Here is an 11,375-nt window from a genome sequence, read left to right as displayed (position 1 = left end):
TTCTGTGGTGGATTGATGTGAGAGGGACCACCTCACTGTGGGCAGTGCCATGCCTGGGCTGGGTTCTGGATGCGCTAAGAAAGCAGGCTGAGCATGCCTCAGGGAGCAAGCTAGTAAGCAGCACCCTTCCATGACTTCTGCCTCAGCTCCTGTCCCCAGGCTCCTGCTTTGAGTTCCTGCCCTGACTTCCCTCAACTACAAGCTATCAGATCAAATAAGCCCTTTCCTCCCTAAGTTGCTTTTGATTGTGGGGTTTACAATAGCCATAGAACCCCTAAGACAGGAAGTACTGAGAAACTATGTAAAGAGAGGAACCAGGACCTCTAAATGTCGATGCACGTTATCCATGACTTCTGAACGGGATTTGCAGGAAAGCAATGGGTGAGAATCTGTGACAGGTTCAGATGTAAAATAAACCTCACAGACTTGTACATCTGAATACTTGCTCCCCAGTTAATGGTCTTGCTTGGAAAGGCTGAGCAGTCTTTAGGACACAGGCCTAGCTGAGGGGGGAAGTAGTGAGGGAATGGCTAGATGCATACAGCTCGCCCAGGTTCAAGGGTTTATGTCTGAGGTCTCTGCTTTCTGATGTCATAGGACCAACTACAAGATCCATAGCCATAAGGGATTTGTAAAAACCATTCTTACCCTTGGCGACACTGGAAGCTCAGGAAGTCCTTCCTTCCTGGGCCCTGAGGGATAGATGGCTGACTTGGTAAAGTGTTTACTGAGCTTGAAGAGCCGAATTCAGCCTCAAGAACCCGAGCAAAAAGGTAGCACTGTGGCATGTCCTTGCCACCCCAGAGCTGGGGAGTCAGATAGGTGGATCCTGGGGCTCACTGGCCAGCTAGTCTAGTCTCATTGGTGATCCCCAGGTCCTGGTGAGATACCCTGTCTATAAAATAAAGTGGGAGGCTCCCAAGAAATGGCGTCTGAGGACAACCTCTAACCTACATGTGCACACATGTGCATGTGCACCAGCATGAGAGCAGACGAGCACACACACACACACACACACAACTTTCTCTAAGTCATTGTTCTTGTTAGGTTATTTTATTGCAGCCAGAGCACAGCACAGAACCCCAAGGCGCGAGTTTCCTTCACCGGCCTCCTCTCAGATACAGCCCTGTGCAGCCTCTCAGCCTCACACAGCACCTCAGCTCCCTAAAAGCAATAAGCCGGGCAGGGAACCCCAAGCTAAAAGTCTGTTCCTGTGGAAAAGAGAGCCAGCAGCAGAGAGCAGGCCCCCAACCTCCTCTCAAGGAGGAAGTAACCAGCCAGGTGTGGGCAGTGTGACATGGTTTTAAAGCCTGTGGCCCCTGCTGGTGGCTGATGACTGAGCCCTCAGGGGTGATCTGGAAACCAGCTTCTTTTCCTCTGGAACCAAGAAGGCTCTACAGTAGCCATAGTTTCTGTTTTGAACATGTGAGCCAAAGTGAGGAAGATAAATAGCAAGGTGAACACATACCCGAGCAGGTAGACAGCAAAGCACTATTGCAATTCAGCTCCCACCCCTTGCCTCACAACAGTTTATCAGCACTCCCTGACCTGTGTGGATGTGGTAGACAAACTGTCCCTCTTGTAGACATGATGGAATGAATGGAATCCACACAGGAGCAGGAACTGGCGCCACCTGCTCTGGAGGCGCAGTGGGGGGCAGCAGGGTGCTTCTTGTGGGTGACTACAGAGGCCTGGCTAAGCCCTCAGCCCTGTCAGGAGGGCAGCAAGAGAAGGGTGCGTGTGAGCTCTGCAGATTGTACAGATGAAAGCAGGCATCCTTGTCATGTTCCAGCAATGGCATCTGCCCCTGGCTTATGTCAGGACCAGTGACTGGTTTGAGTGTGCGACCCCTTCCTTCCCAGGTCCCCATAGCCTCCGCCCTCCCAGACGGCTATCCTCCAGGCAAAGGCAGCAGGCATCTCCCTTCCAATGACATAAGCCTTCCTGGTCCTTTGACCAGGGCCTGAAATGCTTCCAAATTAAAGAAATGAATTGGAGAAGAACACCTTTGTCTGTGAAGGACAAAACCCCAGGCAGAACCCCATGTCAGCAAGTCAGCCATGCTGGCTCCCACTGGTGAGCCCAAAAGAAGGGGGTGGACCAGAGAGCTTGACTTTACAGAAATAATGTACTAAAATGACCTATAAGATCCAGGAGTCCTGAGCAGCCCGGCGGTAGTTCTCTTCTCTTTTCTCTCTTCTCTAGATGGGTCTACATGGCTGTCCAGAGTCCACAGACATCGCAATGATGACCATGCTTGCATCTTACAGACTCTTGCCACTCCGTCCATAGCAGTGAGGGCATGAACTCAGTCTCCCTCTTTCTGCTCATTTTCAGAACGGCCCCTGTTGATCCCGTAGGCTCTGGATTCTCAGATGTGGGGCTCACTATACACATCCTTCACACTCTATTCTATAAAGTCTTCCTGTGATCTCACAAGCCAGCCTGGAGAGCCAACTAGGTTGTTGTACATCTGGGTGTGCTTCCCAGGCACTTGAGGGTAGAACCTAGAGCCTCCTGAGATGAGTTTCCTGCACGACCTGCTGAGAATCTCGCTCTGGGCAGCCAAACCTGAGACTTGGTACCCAATGCAGTAGCCTCAGACCAAGCTCAAGGCTTAGGATGGGAATCAGGTTGATGTCTTCATCCTGTTCTGCAAAGCAGGACCAGGGTCCCTGTCCTGTGGAAATGAGGCAAGAAGTCTAGAATAGCTGAGATAAGAAGTCTTGAGCTCAAAGCCAGCCACCCCTGCCCCCAGGGCTGTGTAGCAAGGCATCATCTCTAAAATCACACAACACGAAACAAGACTATGCTGTGTAGCAGTTTGTGAGGTGGTTGCCCAGGGTTCATCAGAAACCATTTCCATGCTGTTCATCTGTGGTGTCAGGAACTTGAACACCACAGCATTCAAGTGTTCCATTAGAGCCTCAGGCCTGCCTATGTGTGTGTGAGCCACCCGGGGAGTAAGACAAGCCTGAGAACTCTGCCTCTCAGGGGATGCAGATGGAGAGGCAGGGCTGTGGGGAGGGAACACAATGAAATGGAACATTGAGAAGCAGACATTGGTCATGACCAGGAGATGCTAGTGCTGAGCCCTACAAAATTACACATTCTTTGAAATTTAAGGAATGCCATCAAAAGAGTCCATTAGAATGTCCTAGAATTGGACACATTATAGGTATGCCACATCACCCATCTGAAGTTTAGCTGCTCATTTCCAGGGATTTCTTTCCTTGTATTATAAACTGAGTCGTGACACCTGTCACACTTGTGTGTTCATGTTTGTGTGAGTGTGGTGAACAGAGGGTGGCCTCTGAATCTGTTCATCTTCTGTTTTTTTTGTTTTGTTTTGTTTTGGTTTTGGTTTTTTTTCCCAGCCAGAGTCTCTCAATGGCTCAAAACTAACCAAGTAAATTAGTCTGACCTGCCAGTGAGCACCAGGAGTCCACCCAGCTCCGTTCCCCAACCCGAGGAATACAAACTATATTGCCTTGCCTGGCTTCTTATTCTGGGAACCAAGCTCTGGTCCACGTGTGGGCATGGAAAGCATGTTCATTGACTGAATCATCTCCCCAACACTGGAAAAACAAGTCTTAAAACTCCACCGAGGAAAAGTCAGCGTGAAGGCTGGAAGATGGCTCAGTGGTTAAGAGTGTTGGCGAACTTGCAAAGGGTTCTGGGTTGGATACCAGCATTTGCATGGCCTCTGTTGGAATCGGGCACACACACAGTGCATGTACATACAGAAAGATGACTGATGCACAGAAGTTAAAGACAAAGCACACAGAGAGAACAGTCAGTGTGAAGGTGAAAACAGGTTTTGAAGTTCTAAGTTGCAACCCTCTGTCTACCATAAGCTGTCTTCCCTGATCCTCGCTAGCCTCATGCTTTTGGTAGGGGTGGCAGTTCACATGCTGGAGGCTTGAGTGTAGCAGCATCGCTCTGTTCTGTTCCCGAGGCTTGCTTGTATCCTGGCTGTTAGCAGGCTGGCAAGGCCAGTGCCTCCTACGACTTACCATATTCCCTCAGACTGAAGACTCAGCTGTGTGACCTCTGCCACTGGAGACGGCTCTCTCGGTCCGGAGCCTTCCATTGCTGCCTTGTGGGAGGTGTTTTGCAGCCCTGAAGCTCTTTATGGACAGAGAGCACTGTGGCCTCATTTCTATAGCTTGTCCTCAGAGTACCTCTGAGCTCTCCTGATGCAGCAGCCTGCCTTCAGACTGAAAGTGTAGCTGCAGGCAGACACCAAGAACTATTGTGGACCCCAAAGAACAAAAGGCCATGTGTGCTCTTCTGGGCTGCAAAGCTAATTAAGGACACCAAATGTTTACAAATTGCAAACAACAGAACAACAACAACAACAAAAAAACCCTGCATTGGTTCACAGGAATTAAAAAAAGAAAGTCGGCTTCCAGTGCTCTGGGTCCTCTGCCCCAGTGTACCCCATACAAGATGTTCCAATCTGGCTGGAATCTCATTTTCCTTCTTTGTAACCCCAGTGTCCAACACAACCAGGTTCAATGTAAATAGGAAAAATCCTGCTTGGAGCAAAAGAGTTGAACCTCCCATGAGGAACGGTACGAAAGGTTGCCCTTAACTACCCCTCCTCCCCCCCCTCTCTCTCTCTCACACACACGCACAAACATACACACTGTGTGTGTGTGTGTTGTACATGCAAACACATGAACACAAGCATTGGGTGGGTATTGGGATTTTAATGTGTGTATGTACATGCATAGATGTGCTGGTGCTTCTGGAAGCCATGGTTAACCTCTGATATAGCTCTCTAGGCACCAGCCACTTGGGTTTGTTTATTGTAGGGTACACATGTATGCAGCACCCGCATACATGCATGAATGGTGCACACATCCATATATATACATGTAAAGGCCAGAAGAAGGCACTGGGTGTCCTGCTATATTACTCTCTTCCTTATTTTCTTGAGACAAGGTCTCTCACTGAGCCATCATGGAGATGAGAACCCAGTGGCAGGTGTGAGGCAGCTGGTCACATGGCCTCCACAGACAGGAAGCAGTTGGTCACATGGCCTCCACAGACAGGAAGCAGAGAGACATAAGTGCTGGTGCTCAGCTCCTCCTTTTTACTCAGTCTGCACTGCCACCTTGTGAAATGCCACCCACATTTAGAGGGAGTCCTCTCACCTCAACTCAGTCTAGACACTTACTCATAGACATGTCCAGAGATTTGTTTCCACGATGATTCTAAGTTCCATCAAATTGACAAGCAAAATTAACCACCACAGGTGATATGTGTGCATATATATTCACAGAGTTGCTGTGTAGAAATTTTCTTCCATCCTGGAATTAAGTCTCAAGAAACAAACAACTCCCAAGTCTCAGGAAGTTCCAGAAACTTACCAGGTTCACAAAACCCTTCCATCCACACGGATATATAAGCAGTAATGATGGCTTAGGAGAGACGACTCGGAATCCTGTCAAGCTCCCTGTACTGGCTGGTTTTGTGTGTCAACTTGACACAAGCTGGAGTTCTCACAGAAAAAGGAGTCTCAGTTTGAGGAAATGTCTCCATAAGATTCAACTGTAAGGCATTCTCTCAATTATTGATCAAGGGGAGAGGGCCCATTGTGAATGCTGCCCCCCAACCCTGGGTTAATTGTCCTGGATTCTATAAAAAGGCAAGCTGAGCAAGTCAGGGGAAGCAAGCCAGGAAGCAGCACCCCTCCATGACCTCTGCATCAGCTCCTGCCTCCAGGTTCCGGCCCTTTGTCAGTTCCAGTCCTGACTTCATTCAGTGATAAACAGTAATGTGGAAGTGTAAACTGAATAAACCCATCCCTCCCCAACTTGCTTCTTGGTCATGATGTTGCGTGCAACAATGGAAACCCTAAGATACTGCCTATAGAGTGTGCAGAGAACCCTAGGGTTCCAACTTTTGTGAGTTGTCACCCAGACTGGCAAAGGTTTTTGACGTTAGAGATGCCTTTGAGTTGTTTTGTTGTTTGTTGTAAGTGACCCTTCACCCATATTCCTGTAAGTGACGCCAATCGGCTCCTTCGTTCATTAAGTTGGACTTGTGTTACCATGGGTCACCTGTCAGTCAGGTCATCTGATTGTGTTTCCCCAGTCACAGCATCACAAACCTAAATGCACGGTGCTCATCAGCCATGCAGGCCTCACTAAAAGAGCTTTCCCCTGAGAGCTGCTTTTAATCAAGGAAGTGAGAAGTGAGAGAAAGGATAGAGATGACCCTTGGAGGGACATCAAGACACGAGTCAGCACAGCCACCCGGAGCTCCCGCTGGCTCCCCACTTGGCTCCCGAGTACAGGAGTCACTGCCCCCAGTGGCCTTGTACTCCTTCCAGGCCCTGTATTGTTTCTGTCACCCCTGTGGGTCTCACACTCCCACCCTGTCCCACCTCAGCAGCTGTGGCTGGAGTCCCGAGTCCCCACAGCAGCAACACGGGGCTATTTCCTTGACAGCACTGCCCTGACTGTCCCGAATTCCCTTCTCCCAGGTGTTCAGGCAACACGTCCTTCCTTCTGCGTTCTCTTTTTCCACACCGAGTTAGGACCGGAGAGATGGAATGTAACCAACCGGACACGCTGTCCATTTAGGAGTGAGATCTCCTATTTTCTTAGAAACAGTGGTGGAAAAAGCCAAGCGACTCCAAAGAGAGCGATTTCCTAGATGATTCTGATTTATCTGGAGCCAGAAAATCGAAGACAAGTATAAAAGGCAGATTTTTTTTTTTTATCATGCCCTTACCTAAAAGCTGGATTGTGTTTAGAACGTGCAAATTGGAAGCAGATTGAATAGAGGCTGCTGCTTGGGGCTCTGGCTTTTTGAAGTATCGAAGAGGCTCAGACATGAGCCAGTTTGCCTGCACTGAGCAGGCTTATCAGCCCTGAGCTAGTGTCCGACGGCAGAGCCCCGAAGAGGTCCTGTCCTCTGAGGTCTTCTTTAAAAAAGATTAATTTTATTTTTATTTATGGGTATGTGTGTGGGAGTAGGGTGGGGGAGGGGGCGGTACCTGTAGATGCCAGAAGAAGGTGTCAGAGCTCCTGGTGCTAGAGTTACAAATGGTGGTTCAATGTGGAAGGAAATTCTGCTCCTCTGCGTGAGCAGCAAGTACTCTTCACTGCTGAGCCATCTCTCCAGCCCCTGCCTTTCTCCTACCGTTTCTTATTTACATGGACTCCAGCCTAGGGATTGGAGTTGGCCATACCCAGGGTCTTCCTGACTTGAGCCTCCTTGGAAACACCCTCACAGATATGTGCAAGGGGGTGTCTTGCGGGTGATTTTTAAATCTAGTCAGATGGACAATGGAGATGGTCATTTCCCTCAGAAATGTCTCTCCTCTCAGATGAACACAGAGAAGAAACATCGCTGATATGGGCTATGCTTTTTCAGGACTGACGAATCCGTGATGGAGTCTCTCTGGTACAGCCTGCCCACCTCTCTGAGTTCGGATGTAGGGGGAGATGACTTTCTATTCCCCCTCTTGTCTGTCTCTTTCTCTGGGATGTGGGCCAGAGCCTGAGTGTGCTTTGCAGTACTCTGGGCATTTTTCCCCCTCTCTCTTTTGCTGCTTGGCCGTTTGCCAAACCTCTATGCCTAACTTTAAATGGGCATGCCTCCTTTTCCTGTCCCTTCAGCTGCTGCTGCTGAGGCACACAGCTCACCTGCCCTCATGTTTTTTTCTCTTAATCTTTATGTTTTTTAAAAAGAAAAAGAGCAGGAGAGATGGCTCCGAGGTTAAGAGCACTGACTGCTCTTCCAGAGGTCATGAGTTCAATTCCCAGCAACCACATGGTGACTCACAACCACCTGTAATGGGATCTGATGCCCTCTTCTGGTGTATCTGAAGACAGCGACAGTGTACACATATGCATAACATAAATAAATAGATCTTTAAAAAAAGAAAAGAAAAAGAGCAAAACCTCAACACTTAACCTTTCCCAAACTCTTTTGGCAGTAGTCTTATTCTCTGAAAATGGCTTTTAGAGAGCCGGTCAATGGACTGTGTAGGATAACTGAGCAAGCCGAGCGGCTCAGGCTACTGACGGCGGGCATGCAGCAGCTACTTGAATTAGGATTAAATGCTAGCATATTGAGTTCTCCAACTTTTCACTCCTGAGGGCTATAACGTCATCACAAGACCATAATTAATCCCCACGTACAGGAGATAACTGAATAACAAAACCTTCTCAGGAGAGATACAATACACATGATAATGGCCAATGTTGATTGACCATGTTGACCATGGAGTAGAACATGGCCATTATCAACTGAACGGTGATTTATCTCTGCAGGAGAATGTCGCCTGCGGAGACACGTGAACAACTGGAATCACTGACATCATTCTTTTTGCTGTGACTAGCATACATTTTTATCAAATTAAACTACAGAGGCATAGGCGTGCCTGATGGAAGGGACCAGAGAAGAGTTTTAGAGTCTAAGATAATACTCGGTAAGGAGATATGAAGAGGTTTTAGGGTCTCAGAACACAACTGTATATCAGGAAGCAATGCAATCTTCTAGCATGCACACGCATGCCTGCACACAACACACACATACACACATGCAGGCACACACATGCATGCTAGAAGAGACCATACTGGACCCCAAGCAGTCTGTCTTTACAGGTCCTGCCACCATGCAAACAACACCCTTATTAGAAGCTGAGGGCTCAGGTTGGAGACATGGATCAGTCAGTAAAGGGTTTGCTTTGTGTATACAAGGACCTGAACTTGAGTCCCAGAACCTGCTTCAAAAAGCGAAGAGTGGGGGTGCAAGCTTGTAATCCCAGAGCTGGGAAGCAAGAGATGTGCTGACCCCTGGGCCTTGCTGGTGAGCGAGCCCAGCTGGACTGGCAAGCTTCAGGGCAGTGGGAGAGCTTCATTCAAAAACAAAGGAGGCAGAGCCTGGGGAAGGACACTTAATGTTGATCTCTGGTCTTCACAAGCATGTACTCACACGTGCACTCACACACACACACACACACACACACACACACACACACACACGACTGATGGCTCTGCTCCCACATGCGCTAACGATATAGCCCATAATGTTCATGCTTCTTCGAGTCTCCAAACTTAAGTCCCAGCAACTGGTCTGACCACTGAGGCCTGAGACCCAAGGCAAAAATGGAAACCAAGTTGTCTGTGTTTGCAGAGGTAGAGTCCTTGAATGCCAGGTATTCCCCACAGAGTAGCTGACCTCCGAGGTCTCTATGGGCATTGGTGGACAGGGTAGGTGGTACTGATTCTTGCTTGCATGAGAACCACAGGGCAAGAGGGAACCTTTAGCTCTGTCTGGGCTGAGTAGGCTCTGTCCAAAATGCCAGCAGAAAACAAAGTTTTTCCTTCCCTGCCTCTGGGCTCCAAACTTAGGTCTGGGAAAGAGACAGACAGACAGACAGAGACAGAGACACAGAGAGAGGCAGAGACAGAGAGAGAGAGAGGCAGAGACAGAGAGAGAGGCAGAGACAGAGAGACAGACAGACAGACAGAGACAGAGAGAGAGAGAGAGAGAGAGAGGCAGACAGACAGAGAGAGAGGCAGACAGAGAGACAGAGAGACAGAGAAAGGAAGGGAGGAAGAAGGAGGGCCAAAGCCTTGACTCAGAGCTGACTTCACTGTGAGAACTGCCTGTGACCCACAACCTCATCATTGGTGTCTGTGTGCTCACAGGACAATGGAATTAGTTTCACTGCATGACAGTCACCCACCGTTTATTGTAGCTTTGAAAGATAAGGGGGAAAAGGATTTAGTCTTCATCTCTCCCCTACCTCGTGCTGCCCAGCCCATGTGCTCAGAACCTTGTCTTTGCTTTACAAAACTCATTCCCTCGGGGAAAGAGGGGCGCTGGGAAGACTTCCAGCTTCCGAAGCCTTTTCTGAGGGAAACTTTCCCAAGTCTTCCCTGACAACCCCAGCCATCACTGAGTACCCACCTCCTCGCCGCCATCTTGGATCTGTTCTGTGTTCTAACCTGGGTGTGGCATGTCCTGACAGTGGCCACAGTGCCTTGTCACCTCTTGGTACAGCGCAGGTGTCCCTGGCTGGATGCGCATTGACTGTGATGCCACCTAGCTGACCCTGTTGCAATTTCCCCCCTGGGACTCACTAGACTCAGAGTCTGACCCCATTCAGGATGGCCACAGGCAGGCAACAGGAGTCATTCCAGGTATGGTCTGACAAGGTCAGCCTGTGGGACTTAACCTGTGAGCTAACTCCCTGAGATGATTCATGAGCAACACATCTGCCTGGAGAGAGAGAAGTTGGGGCTGTTTGTCTTCAGAGTCTTGCTAGACACTTAGCCAAGCTGTTCCTAGTCTTGAGCTCAGGGCTTTCCAGTTAGCTCACAAGCAGTGTACATTCCTCTGTCCTGCCTCCAGTCACTTCCCGTAGGTCTCCAGATCACGTAGGCTGCCCCTGACTCTAGACTGAGCTCCAGGTACCATAAGAACTGTATTTGCCACACAAGTAGAGGTTACAGTAACTCCCAACACAGGGTGAAGATAGCCCAACACTTCTCTCTGTTCTCTCTGGGAAATATTTTTTAAGCAGGGCAGGATTTAGATAGACATCTGGGCAGTTCATCATGGCCAGAAGTAAGCAGGACACAGCATCAGCGTGAGAGACATTAAAAGACAGCGCTGTTAAGTGAAGTCAACAGGCAAAGATCAGCAGAGTTGAGGCTCCATCAGATCTGGTGACTCACAAGCTGGACAGTTATCACTGAAACTGACGTGGCCCAAGAAAAGACATATCCGCAAGATGTCCTGACCTCTAAGAATGCTGAGAACACAAGGCAAATGCAGGGAACCAAAGATAGGCACTTTGCTGATCCCCAAAGCAAGAAGGGCTCCAGCTGTCCTGCTGGAAGCAAGCAGTGGGTTCCCTCTACCCACTCAGTCATTCCATGTGGCTCCCAAGGCTGGCTGAGAAACAAATGAAAATCTGAAATTGTGGCCCAAAGCCCACAGTTGTAATCCCAGCACCCAGGAGGCTTTGAAGGGAATGTTTTTGTGAGAATTTGAAGTCAGAGGTCACCTTGGGCTATAGAGAGAGACCTTGGTTCAAGGAAAATAAAAGGAAGGATGGGTAAAAGAAGAAAGGAAGACACAGGGGGACAGAGTGAGGAAGGGGTGTGTGTGCATGTGTGTATGCACGCATGTGAGTGTTGGGGGGAGAGGGAGGGAGGGAGGGAGGGAGGGAGGGAGAGAGAGAGAGGGGGGGGAGGGAGGGAGAGAGGGAAGGAGGGAGACAGTAAAAAGTCAGTGATGGAGGGAGAGATCATAAGCCCGGCAGCCAAGTTGTAACTCACTTGCTAGAGTACCACTTGCTTCGCATAGAAGAAACCTTAAATTCAATCCCCACACCCCAT

General features: G+C 49.1%; 1 long non-coding RNA gene across 1 annotated transcript in view; it reads right to left on the bottom strand.

Annotated features, from left to right (window-relative positions):
- Positions 1–2,111: 2,111 nt before the first annotated feature.
- Positions 2,112–11,375, bottom strand: part of 4930567H12Rik (RIKEN cDNA 4930567H12 gene) — a 32,033-nt gene continuing 22,769 nt past the window's right edge. The window contains exon 3 of the long non-coding RNA NR_015535.2: positions 2,112–2,680. This is a non-coding gene — a long non-coding RNA (RIKEN cDNA 4930567H12 gene). The remainder of the gene's footprint in view (positions 2,681–11,375) is intronic.

The sequence above is a fragment of the Mus musculus genome, chromosome 8 (genome assembly GCF_000001635.26).
Source record: "Mus musculus strain C57BL/6J chromosome 8, GRCm38.p6 C57BL/6J".
Taxonomy (NCBI): Eukaryota; Metazoa; Chordata; class Mammalia; order Rodentia; family Muridae; genus Mus; species Mus musculus.
The sequence above is the reverse complement of the archived record's forward strand: the minus strand, read 5'-3'. Positions and strand labels throughout refer to the sequence as shown.